Source organism: Schistocerca gregaria, chromosome 2 (genome assembly GCF_023897955.1).
Source record: "Schistocerca gregaria isolate iqSchGreg1 chromosome 2, iqSchGreg1.2, whole genome shotgun sequence".
NCBI lineage: Eukaryota > Metazoa > Arthropoda > Insecta > Orthoptera > Acrididae > Schistocerca > Schistocerca gregaria.
The window spans coordinates 797,355,448-797,368,241 of record NC_064921.1 but is presented as its reverse complement, the minus strand read 5'-3'; the positions used below and the strand labels follow the sequence as shown (position 1 = coordinate 797,368,241).

The 12,794-nt window shown below is 38.8% G+C and overlaps 1 protein-coding gene across 1 annotated transcript in view; it reads right to left on the bottom strand.

Moving 5' to 3' along the window:
• The window catches only part of LOC126335984 (dynein beta chain, ciliary-like), a 782,187-nt gene that overhangs the window by 687,804 nt on the left and 81,589 nt on the right, over positions 1-12,794 (bottom strand). The gene's annotated exons all lie outside the window — the stretch shown is intronic.

The following is a 12,794-nucleotide window of genomic DNA, read 5'->3' as shown; positions in this document are numbered from 1 at the left end:
GAATAGCAACGGTCCTATGACACTCCCCTGCGGCACACCTGAAATCACTCTTACTTCGGAAGACTTCTCTCCATTGAGAATAACATGCTGCATTCTGTTATCTAGGAACTCCTCAATCCAATCACACAATTGATCTGATAGTCCATATGCTCTTACTTTGTTCATTAAACGACTGTGGGGAACTGTGTCAAACGCCTTGCGGAAGTCAAGAAACACGGCATCTACCTGTGAACCCGTGTCTAAGGCCCTCTGAGTCTCGTGGACGAATAGCGCAAGCTGGGTTTCACACGACCGTCTTTTTCAAAACCCATGCTGATTCCTACAGAGTAGATTTCTAGCCTCCAGAAAAGACATTATACTCGAACATAATACATGTTCCAAAATTCTACAAGTGATCGACGTTAGAGATATAGGTCTATACTTCTGCACATCTGTTCGACGTCCCTTCTTGAAAACGGGGATGACCTGTGCCCTTTTCCAATCCCTTGGAACGCTTCGCTCTTCTAGAGACCTACGGTACACCGCTGCAAGAAGGGGGGCAAGTTCCTTCACCTACTCTGTGTAAAATCGAACTGGTATCCCATCAGGACCAGCGGCCTTTCCTCTTTTGAGCGATTTTAATTGTTTCTCTATCCCTCTGTCGTCTATTTCGATATCTACCATTTTGTCAACTGTGCGACAATCTAGAGAAGGAAGCACAGTGCAGTCTTCCTCTGTGAAACAGCTTTGGAAGAAGACATTTAGTATTTCGGCCTTTAGTCTGTCATTCTCTGTTTCAGTACCATTTTGGTCACAGAGTGTCTGGACATTTTGTTTTGATCCACCTACCGCTTTGACATAGGACCAAAATTTCTTAGGATTTTCTGCCAAGTCAGTACATAGAACTTTACTTTCGAATCCATTGAAAGCCTCTCGCATACTCCTCACACTACATTTCGCTTCGCGTAATTTTTGTTTGTGTGCAAGGCTTTGGCTATGTTTATGTTTGCTGTGAAGGTCCCTTTGCTTCCGCAGCAGTTTTCTAACTCGGTTGTTGTACCACGGTGGCTCTTTTCCATCTCTTACGATCTTGCTTGGCACATACTCAACTAACGCATATTGTACGATGGTTTTGAACCTTGTCCACTGATCCTCAACACTATCTGTACTTGAGACAAAACTTTTGTGTTGAGCCATCAAGTACTCTGAAATCTGCTTTTTGTCACTTTTGCTAAACAGAAAAATCTTCCTACCTTTTTTAATATTTCTATTTATGGCTGAAATCATCGATGCAGTAACCGCTTTATGATCGCTGATTCCCTGTTCTGCATTAGCTGATTCAAATAGTTCGGGTCTGTTTGTCACCAGAAGGTCTAATATGTTATCGCCATGAGTTGGTTCTCTGTTTAACTGCTCAAGGTAGTTTTCAGATAAAGCACTTAAAAATATTTCACTGGATTCTTTGTCCCTGCCACCCGTTATGAACGTTTGAGTCTCCCTGTCTATATCCGGCAAATTAAAATCTCCACCCAGAACTATAACATGGTGGGGAAATCTACTCGAAATATTTTCCAAATTATTCTTCAGGTGCTGAGCCACAACAGCTATAGAGACATCCAATTACCATGTCTGAGCCTGGCTTTAACCGTGACCTTCACCCAAATCATTTCACAATTCGAATCTCCGTCAATTTCCTTCGATACTATTGCACTTCTTATCGCTATAAACACGCCTCCCCCTTCACTGTCCAGCCTGTCTCTGCGGTATACATTCCAATCTGAGTTTAGGATTTCATTACTGTTTACATGTGGTTTCAGCCAACTTTCTGTCCCTAGTACCATATGGGCGTTGTGACCGTTTATTAATGAGAGCAGTTCTGGTACCTTTCTATAGACGCTCCTGCAGTTTACTATTAGCACATTAATATTGTTATTCCCTGTTGCATTTTGCCTACGCCTGCCTGGCTGCGTCTCAGGAGGCGTCTTTTCGGGCCTAGGGAGGGAATTCTCTAACCTAAAAAAAAACCATGTGCATTCCACACGTACTCCGCTACCCTCGTAGCCGCTTCCGGCGCCCGGTACCTGCGAAGATGTCTCGACAGCAGGGACAGTGGGTGAAGCATGTAACACCTGGGGTGTACTTTGCGACGCACCAGACTCCCCATTGCCGCTACACTCCGAGGCAGCAGCCAGAAGAAGGCTGACCGCGGCCATCAACACGCTCAGCTGTTCGCGAAGAGTGGCCAGCTCCTCCTGCGTCCGTACACAGCAGTCACACATCCTATCCATCCTAAGGAATCAATTTACTGAAGAGACTTAATCAACTTTTAACTAGACTGCTAATTCACTAAAGGCGGCTGATTATTGACTAAACTGTGATTGCAAACCACTTCTTGTAGAAAACAATGAAAATAGCACTACCTGTCTCTGACCTGTATTCAAAACAAACACTAGCACTACTAGCACTATGACTGACTAAAGGGACTCTCTCTGACTGTATTCGAAACAAACACGAAATCTATGGAACACTATTACTAGCACTCGACAATTAAAGCTTCCTAAAAGCAAAAACACACGGAAGAAGTGACAAGTAAGAAAAATATAGTTAATACTTAAATTAAGGTAGCTCGCTGCACAGCAGACGTGAAGCAGACGGCGGTTAGGGCGACACTGACAGGTATCATTCTTTAGGTGGCTAGGAAGTGAAACAACTTAGAAAATTTCACATTGTGTGGTATTGTGGGACTTAGTCTCTGAGAGGCGAGCAGCCGCGCGCCTGGTGCGAACTCTTAACTTTTCACATAGTTAATGAGGTGGAGTGTTGGACTTTAATTCACGATGAGATTGTGAATGTTCAAACTATGTCAAATGTATATGGGCTCGAGTGTAATAGCAATTCTAAATATGACCACTTTCACTATTGGTTTGCTTTCTGAATAAACATTATTCTAACCAAATTGCAACTGTGTGGCCTACATCACTTACGGGTCGTTAATTTAGTTCCTGATATCATTATCACTATCACTATTATTATATGTTATGTTAACTTTGTATTTCGCAAACTACCCATCAGCCAGACAATTTAACCAAAGGGTCACAAGTGTCTAACTTAAGGCGTGTAATGCGACACGTGTGGTTCAACCCCTAGACAAGTTTGAGCCAAGACATTTAGACAAAGAGGAACTGCATGTGAGCCTGAACAACTTTGGGGACGTTAGTTCAGAACTAGTGTCAGAGGTAATTTCACACTGCAACATCACCCACAAGGTGACAACTGACTACCATCCACAGGCTCATGGCCTCGCAGAACCCTTTAATAAGACACTGGCAGATATGCTTCCAATGTACACTGATGTTGAACAGAGAGATTAGGTTGCAATACTAACCGTTGCGATATTTGCATACAGTTCAGTGAAGGAATATGCTACAGGATTAACACTGTTCTTCCCACTCCACAGTTGCGAGGCTGAAATGACAACGAATACACTGTTCCCATTAGAACCAACTGATACTTAGAAAGACTATGTCAAACATCTCACCACCAAGACCCATCAAGCATGTTAGCCGGCTCATATATGGACCTGGACACCCAGAAGTAAGAGAGAGAGTACTATATGGCCAAGCACCGACCAGGGGGATGCAGCCCAAGAGACTTTGCTTGAATGTTTGCGCCTTTGTAGAAAGTAGGATTATTGGAAAAAAGTTACTAAAATGATGCTTTGAGCCATATTGTATCCCTTGTCACTTGCCAAAAGACAAAAGCCCAGAGGAGTCCTCTAGATGAAACCCTACTAAAGTCCAGAGAAGCAGATTGATGACGGGATGTTAAAGCAATCTGAAGACTCACTTGATATATGATCTATCTTTGATGCCCATCACAGTAAAGAGGATATAATAACACAACCAGTATGCAAGGACCCACCAGTGCTGACATATGGTAGACTATTGTAGACTATTGTCAATGGTGCAGTAGTCAGCTCCACTGAGAATTCCTGTAACAGTGGGGGTCACTGTTTTTCCAGGAGACTGAACAATGGTGTGAGCTACAGGCCACACAATATGGTGTAGTGGTTAGTACCATTGTTGGAGTGCTGTGGGTTGCCAGTTCAAACCAACCATTGTTACTTTATTTAGAATGTGAAAGTGGTCAAGCTTTGATGGACAAATATTTGTTATTCTGTATTTATTGTTTCTGGAATATTTGTGTATTCTCAAATATTCATTGTCTGCTACACTCTCCGTGCAAGTCAGTTCTGCTCTGGCTGTATGCTGGTGAATGTAATAAATGTGCTTTCAGTTCTATGTGTTTTACTTCAGTGGCGACTGTACCTCAAGATTTGGACTTGACTGTGGTTGCTATGTGACAATATCACACACATCTGGCATCAAAAATTGAATCAGTAGACAATACAACATATTTCATGTCAATAAATATGCAGAAGTTCAGCAAGAAATCAAGTTAATAAAATCAAAACACTCACCAGGAACAGATAATATACCAGATATTGCTGTAAAAAAAAGTACAGACATAATTCCTAAACCACTGATTTATTTTTTAAATCTGTCCGTCTCAACTGGCAACTTTCCAACATGCTTCAAAATCGCAAAACTGAAACCACTTCACAACAAAAAAGTCAGGAAGAGGTGTCAACTCTAGACGTGATTCTCTACTGTCTGTATTTTTAAAAAAAATTATTGATTAAAAAAAAATAAAAGACTAGGTCCTTAAATAAATATAAAATACTAGCTTAGCAGCTACCGCTTTACTCATGTAGACCATATGACCCACAGAGATTTTTTTGTTTTTGTTTAATCAATTTTTTACATTTTTCACAAACTGCAACACCATCTATGTTTCTCACACTAATTAATGCCATATAAGGATGGTCTTTTCTGAAAGTACTTCTGGCCAAAAAGCAATTCTGACAGCTGAAGTTCATAGTTTTTGTTAGTCATGCATTTTGTGTTCTTCTGGAGTTATTTCCATAGCAACTTTCATCCACTAACAAATATTTCTTTATATCTAACCAAGACATGAAATACCAACTTTCATAAATTTATCTTTAAAGTTTTTTTAATGTAAGGAAATAGTTTCTTTAAAATTTTCATCCTATTGCACTCCCTTACAAGCTGAATTTCCAGAAACAGTTAAATGCGTATTTTTCTATTTCTAACCCAGAGATAAAATATCAGTTGTCATAGATGTAGCTTTAAAAATCCTTTAGTAGTTCTTTAGTATTTATTGATTTTCAAAATAACTTTCACTCATTGTTTAACCCCCCCCCCCCCCCCTTAGCAGTCAAATTTCCAAAAATACTGCAACAAGACTTTCATCCCCTATTTCACCCATGTAGAAGTGGAATTTCAGACAATCCCTTCTTAAATGATGCCTACAGTATAAGATCCACACCCTCTTCAAACTTTGAGTTTCTATCATTCTAAGCTGGGCTGAGTCAGTGAATCAGTCTGACCCTATTTCACCCTCTTAGGGGTTGAGTATCCAAAAACAGTGAAACATATATTTTTTCATCTACAACCGAGAAGCCAAACACTAATTTTCAAAGATTTAACTTTAAAAATGCTTTCACAATGAAATATTTTCATACGATGTTCTGTCCTCTATTTCACCCCCTCAGGGGTTGATTTTTCAAGAACAGTGACATGCATATGTTTTATTTCTTACAGAGAACCCAAACACAATTTTTTGTAGATTTAGCTTCAAAAATGCTTGCACAATGAAATATTTCCATAAAAAGTTTTCATCCTCCATTTCATCCCCATAGGGGTTGAATTTCCTAAAACAGTGAAACATGTATTTTTTATTTCTGACTGGGTGGCCAAGCTTTTAAAAAAATGCTTTCATAATAAAATATTTTCAGAAAAAAATCTCATCCCCAGTTCACCTCCTTTGAGGTCCAGTTCCCAAAAACACTGAAACACACATTTTTTATTTTTTTTATTTTTGTAACCAAGAAGTCAAATACTAGTGTTCAGAGCTGTAGCTTTAAAAATTCTTTAGTAGTTCTTTAACAATGATAAATCTTCAAAAAAAGGGCTTTCACACACTATTTCACCACTACAGAGTTAAATTTCCAAAAATGCTGAAATGCATATTTCTTTATTTCTGACCAAGAAACCAAATATCATTTTTGTAGGTGTAGCTTCAAAATTCTCTTAACAGCGACAATTAAAAAAAAACTCCTATTTCACCCCCTTATGACTGGACTTTCAAAAAATCAATATCTACAATATATGATCCACTCATTCTCTTAATTTCAAGTTTCTATCCTTAGTACTTTGGTGTGGGCGATGATGAGTCAGTCAGTCAGTCAGTCAGTCAGGACATTGCCATATAGAGATTAAGAGATTCAAAAAATGATTTTTAAAAAAGCAACTCAAACGAAACAGCTATTTTTTCTATATGAAAGCTACAAGGACTAGACAAGCAGGAATATACCTTGAGCTTATTGCTAGACTTATCAAAAGCCCTCAATATAATCATGATAAATTACTTTTATTTGACTGAGAACTGGGCAGTTTGGGTAGCAACACAAAACTGGCTTAAATGATATCTCTCTGAAAAAAAAAAATAGTTCACAGATTTAATATATTGTGTGGTCAACATAGAGTTCCCCAAGGTTCCACATCTAGTCCAATCCTATTCCTACCACAAGGTGGGCAAGAATTAAGCCCCTATTGAAAATTGTTTATAACTTTGTAAATACTTAACATTTTGTTCCTTTCACTGGCAGTATTTCATTTATGTCATTTCAGACATCAGTGGCAGATCATGGCACAAAATGCTTGCTTGCTTGCTTGATGTGAAGGCTGTCAGATAATTTCAGTAATATCCTGTGGTCAGATGAAACCGCATTTCGTACTGGAGAGTTTGTTAACTGGAACAATTGTAATTACTGGGCAATAGTGGATGTTGAACAAAGCCAACACTGTCCAAAGGTCACATTGTGGTGGGTGGGCAGGTGCATATATTATTCATGACACAATGAATACAGAACAGTACCTAGTAGGTGTCTTTTAATTGAAACGTCTATTTCAGAAACCAGTGAAGCACCAAGTTTGTCCATTTTGTGAAAACACAAAAAACTGTCTCCCATCATACTTCATGTTTTGGTAGTGACTTTGGTATTTTTTTCTGAAAGTAGTATATATTGCAAATCATTGTATCAAAGAAAAATATTTTGGATCATTTAATATTGTTGTCAATGGAATGAAAAATAAGTTACCTAACCGGTTTCTGCTGTAAACGAGTAGAGCAAATGTATTTTTATGATATAATTCTCCATATTTTTTTAGGATTTACAAATAAACCGGAAAAGGACAGAATTTTTAATGATATTGAGACTACATTACTAATACACAGATGAAATAATCATCTACTTCAATTATCGCAGTATCGCTACTCTATCCTCATAAACAAATTCCACAGCACATTCTGCCTCTGTAGTAGGCCATTGTAAAATGCTGTCATAAAATGTTTCATACCTAGCCAGGTAAGGTCTTAGGGCATGTAGATCTCGCAGCTTCTGGATATTGATAGGAACCTAAAACAATAATGAAAGGATTAAGGCTCAGACCTAAACATGAATGGAGAACGGCCAAAAAATATATTATTTCAGACTGCACTATGATACTTTAGGTAAAGGTTTGAATGAAAGAAAATGGTTACACCTAACAGTAAGTTTTGTACAAGTTGCCTAATATATTATACTATTTATAAACTTACTTTTCCTGAAGGGTAGGCAAAATTGGTGGATAAGTCAGGAGCAGGATCTGTTTCAGCATTGTGAAAGTTCACTGAATGATTCCATCAATATGTGGCTTTACAGCCACTTTTCCAGATGTATTACTGTTGTAACAAAATTTTTTGTATGCGGATATCTTGAAATTCACCTTTTGGTTTTAGGAAAACCTCTATCAGAAGTTTTGTCTGAGTTTGTAAGCTTTTTGTGTGCATGAGGCCACCACGTTTTGGAACTTCTGTTACCTTGGAAAGAAACTTCCTGTACAGTAAAACGATTTGTTTTACTTGCTTTCAGTATAAGCTCCATGTATTGCTCTGATGTATAAATTAGATCCACTTTCTTCATGACACATTTTATACCCCCCAAAGTCTCTGTTATATGATGAATTCGAGTGACCACAAATAAGGAAGTTGTGGGTGATACTGTCATATCGCCCTTTGTCACAGAGGTTCATCAAAAACCTAACAATAGTGTGGTTCTTGTTCTGTCCTGATGGATCATCACTAAAAAGAGTCTGATAAAGGCAGATTTTGGACTTGTTACTTTTCAAATCATGGATACTAAAAACGTTAACCCATAACTGCCACATGTAAAAAATTTCCTGAGCAAGAATATTTGGGAGTGGCAAGTTTAGCGTATAATCAAAATACAAATTGGTGGTTTCTTCGTCATCCATTTTGAGATACTTCCTTCATACTAATATAAAACTTCTTGACCCTCTGGTGTACAACAAGCTCTGCAGTTGCCGTACATTTAGCATTATCATTCAAGGATTTATCCGTAAATTTTGTGTTTAGGCTTTCACACTGACTGCATACATCAACCTGTGGTCAACCAAATGAGTACCCAAATTTACATGAAAATAAGAATAGTAAAAATGGTACTTGACAGTATCTTTTATGACAGGGTTGTCATTAATGAACATCTTATGAAGTTTGTGACATTTAAACAAGCATCCAAATACTTTTTGTGTTGCCGACCATAATGGCTCTCTTTAACTTCAAATTTTTCAATATGATCGTGGATACATACACAAATGTTGCCAGGGAGAGCATTGCCCCTCCTGCTCTTGCCCCTCATGTCTTTAGGGGTAATATTTTGAAGTAATAATTGGCAAATTCTTCCTAATCTGTTATGTGGTATACATGGATTTTCATAAAGACATTCTTGCAAACATGTTTCAGTGTACCGCCAATCTTTACATTATATCTGTAAGAGTGATTTCTTTTAAAACTGTCTTCAGTATGCCTACCACTTTCTTCGCCTGACCTTTTGTCTGGCCATTGTTTTCCCCAGCTATGCTTAACTTCATTAACCTCAATCAAAGTCTGAATATAGATACACTGACAGTTTTTATTTTCAAGAGAATGAAAATATCTCCAAGTTTCATTAATGGTGTCCTGGTTAATGATTAAATAACAATTTGCATTGCACTTACAAATGATACTGCTGGTTTTTTTTTCATAGGTACTTCCTTGCCAGTGTGAGAAACATAACCTTCTCTCCTTTCACCCTTGCATTCCGAATACGATTTTACTTGTACGAGTCATCATTTCCTTTTGTGTCATCATTTCCTTTTGTGTTGAGGTTTGTCTTCTGAACCTGCAGACATCTCATTTTCATATAGGCATACTGTTATCAGAAACATATGAACACTGGAAAACAGCACAGACTTATACGAAAAGTTCAAGTTAACTGATCAGTGATTACAATGAAAACATCTGAATATCGACTATTGTTGATTTAGAGTGCGAGTACCAACTGACAACAAAGAAGCATAAAGTGTCCCCACAGTTTACTGCAGAAACCAGACAAATGGAGTCGTTTGACTGGTTTGTGATGTAAACGTGAAAATAAACCTAATGCAAGACAACAACAGTTGGAGATATTTAACTGCTTTCTGCAATGAAATGTGCAACTATCCTCAAAAACAAATATGGTGACATTAACTCATTTTTCTGGTTCTGACACTTCACTGGTTCCTGAAATAAACCATTCAATTGTGCCTGCCTGTAACTTGGCATGTCTTCTTTATGGTAAGTAGAAATTTGTCTTTTCCTACATTGTTGAACAGTACCTTGATATGCTTGGTAATGTATCCATGTGGGATGATTACAGTGACTTAATCTTTATGCTAGATGGGGCCCCATCTCACTTAGTGTAACCCGTCTGAGCTTAGCTTGACACCCGTTTTCCAGGACACTGGTTGGAATGTCACAGCGCCTTCGAATGGCCAGCAAGGAGTCCTGATTTAATACCCTGCTATTTCTTCCTCTGTGGGTGGGTGAAAGACAAAGCGTATTGACAGAACCAAAAACTCTTGACAATTGATGAAGTGAATTTGCCAAGTTCCTTTAAATGTGCCACTGGATTATCTGCAGAAGTCTGTCACAAACATTCACATCTGTTTACAGAAACTTACACATAATGAAGGAGCTTATGTTGCATTTTAGCACTGCATAAGAATTCTACCATTGTTAGGAACAAAATGGTTTCTTTTTCATGAAAATTGGTAAAGTGTTAAAAAAGTTATAAACAATTTTTATTAGGGAGTTAATTCTCATCCACAAGGTACATGTAAATGATTTAAATGTAAACAGCAGTAATAGGAAATTATACAAATCTGCATATGAAACCAATATCTTTTTATTTACAGAAAATACTGGAAAAAACCTTGAAAACATTAAGACTATCATAAAAAAAATTTATTGTTCTTTGATGCTAACATATTGATGATAAATCTGGAAAAAACTGCCCAGCTAATCATCATGTTGAAATAAACAGACAAAAAAGAAAAAGAAAACAGGGAGTACAAAATTTATCAGCATATGGATACAAATAATGTGAAACTGAGTAACAGAAAACTGAGTAAAACATTTTCATAGTATGAATATTAAGGAACTATATATCGTATGATACCCTCTTTTAATTTAAGTGGATAGATAAAAATGATTTATATGATAACCTCAGTATCATATATTTTGCTGATGGTCAGTCAATTCTGAAATATGGGGAAACTGTGGAGCAAGTCTGAAATAATTTAGATTACAGGGAAAGATTATTAGATTAACGGAATTGGTAGATCAAAGATTATCATGTAGGCAACTATTTAGGAACAATAAAATATACCACTTGCATATATATAAGAAAATGTAATAATTATAAATAAAAATTAAATACTACCAGTTCCTCCATCACCCATAACAAATCTATACACAGCTACTAGAAAAGACAAATAAATAGTGTAAATGCACAACAGCTAAATTAGCACTATTGCGGAAAGGTCCAATCCAGTCCATCATTATAATGTATAATGCATTAACAATTTGTAGACCAAGACTGAGCATAGCCAGGGCCACAACTTTGTATTAAAAAGGATGTACCTGAATATAGGTTGGGCTGAGTTTTTTCTCGACACGTGAGCCATCTACTGTTTGAAACTGGACTTATTACATATGAGAATATTGTACAGATATCTCGCTACCTGCCCACTGACTGGTGCTATCTTGTGTTGTGAATTTGTAGAATTATTTTGAAAGAAACATTATCAAGCAAACGTAACAGTTGCTGTCACGAATGGCTGAGCCAATATGATCGCACTGACATAGTTTTGTGCATGTACTCATTTGATTACACAGTTTGCTATAATTTCTGCTACAAATACATCATGTCTTTGACTGCGCAAGAAGAAAATTTGGAAGCTCAAGAGGAAGAGTTTTCTTTTTCAAGGACAAGTATACTTCCTGTCCTCATTATTTTTAAATCTGTAACCTATGAAAGACTTAAACTAAAGATGAAAAATAAATCTTGCAGCTTGATTCTTTTTTTAGTATCTATTACTCTTACAGATACATCAGTTACATACATAGCAGCTAACATTTTAAATAACAACATAAACTGTCTGTTTCACAGGCCTGATATTCTTCTATCTGGCTGGTCTCAACAGTGTTAACCATATCCACAAAAAAGAGCGTTTTGCAGAAACCATTTCAAATCAAGCAGTAAAGTTTACTTAGAGAAGCACTGCTTCTATACACTATTTCTATACAATAACAGAGTATCTATCAAAACAAAACTGCATCACCAATTATGATTGTACACTCCTGGAAATGGAAAAAAGAACACATTGACACCGGTGTGTCAGACCCACCATATTTGCTCCAGACACTGCGAGAGGGCTGTACAAGCAATGATCACACGCACGGCACAGCGGACACACCAGGAACCGCGGTGTTGGCTGTCGAATGGCGCTAGCTGCGCAGCATTTGTGCACCGCCGCCGTCAGTGTCAGCCAGTTTGCCGTGGCATACGGAACTCCATCGCAGTCTTTGACACTGGTAGCATGCCGCAACAGCATGGACGTGAACCGTATGTGCAGTTGACAGACTTTGAGCAAGGGCGTATAGTGGGCATGCGGGAGGCCGGGTGGATGTACCACCGAATTGCTCAACACGTGGGGCGTGAGGTCTCCACAGTACATCGATGTTGTCGCCAGTGGTCGGCGGAAGGTGCACGTGCCCGTCGACCTGGGACCGGACCGCAGCGACGCACGGATGCACGCCAAGACCGTAGGATCCTACGCAGTGCCATAGGGGACCGCACCGCCACTTCCCAGCAAATTAGGGACACTGTTGCTCCTGGGGTATCGGCGAGGACCATTCGCAACCGTCTCCATGGAGCTGGGCTACGGTCCCGCACACCATTAGGCCGTCTTCCGCTCACGCCCCAACATCGTGCAGCCCGCCTCCAGTGGTGTCGCAACAGGCGTGAATGGAGGGAAGAATGGAGACGTGTCGTCTTCAGCGATGAGAGTCGCTTCTGCCTTGGTGCCAATGATGGTCATATGCGTGTTTGGCGCCATGCAGGTGAGCGCCACAATCAGGACTGCATACGACCGAGGCACACAGGGCCAACACCCGGCATCATGGTGTGGGGAGCGATCTCCTACACTGGCCGTACACCTCTGGTGATCATCGAGGGGACACTGAATAGTGCACGGTACATCCAAACCGTCATCAAACCCATCGTTCTACCATTCCTAGACCGGCAAGGG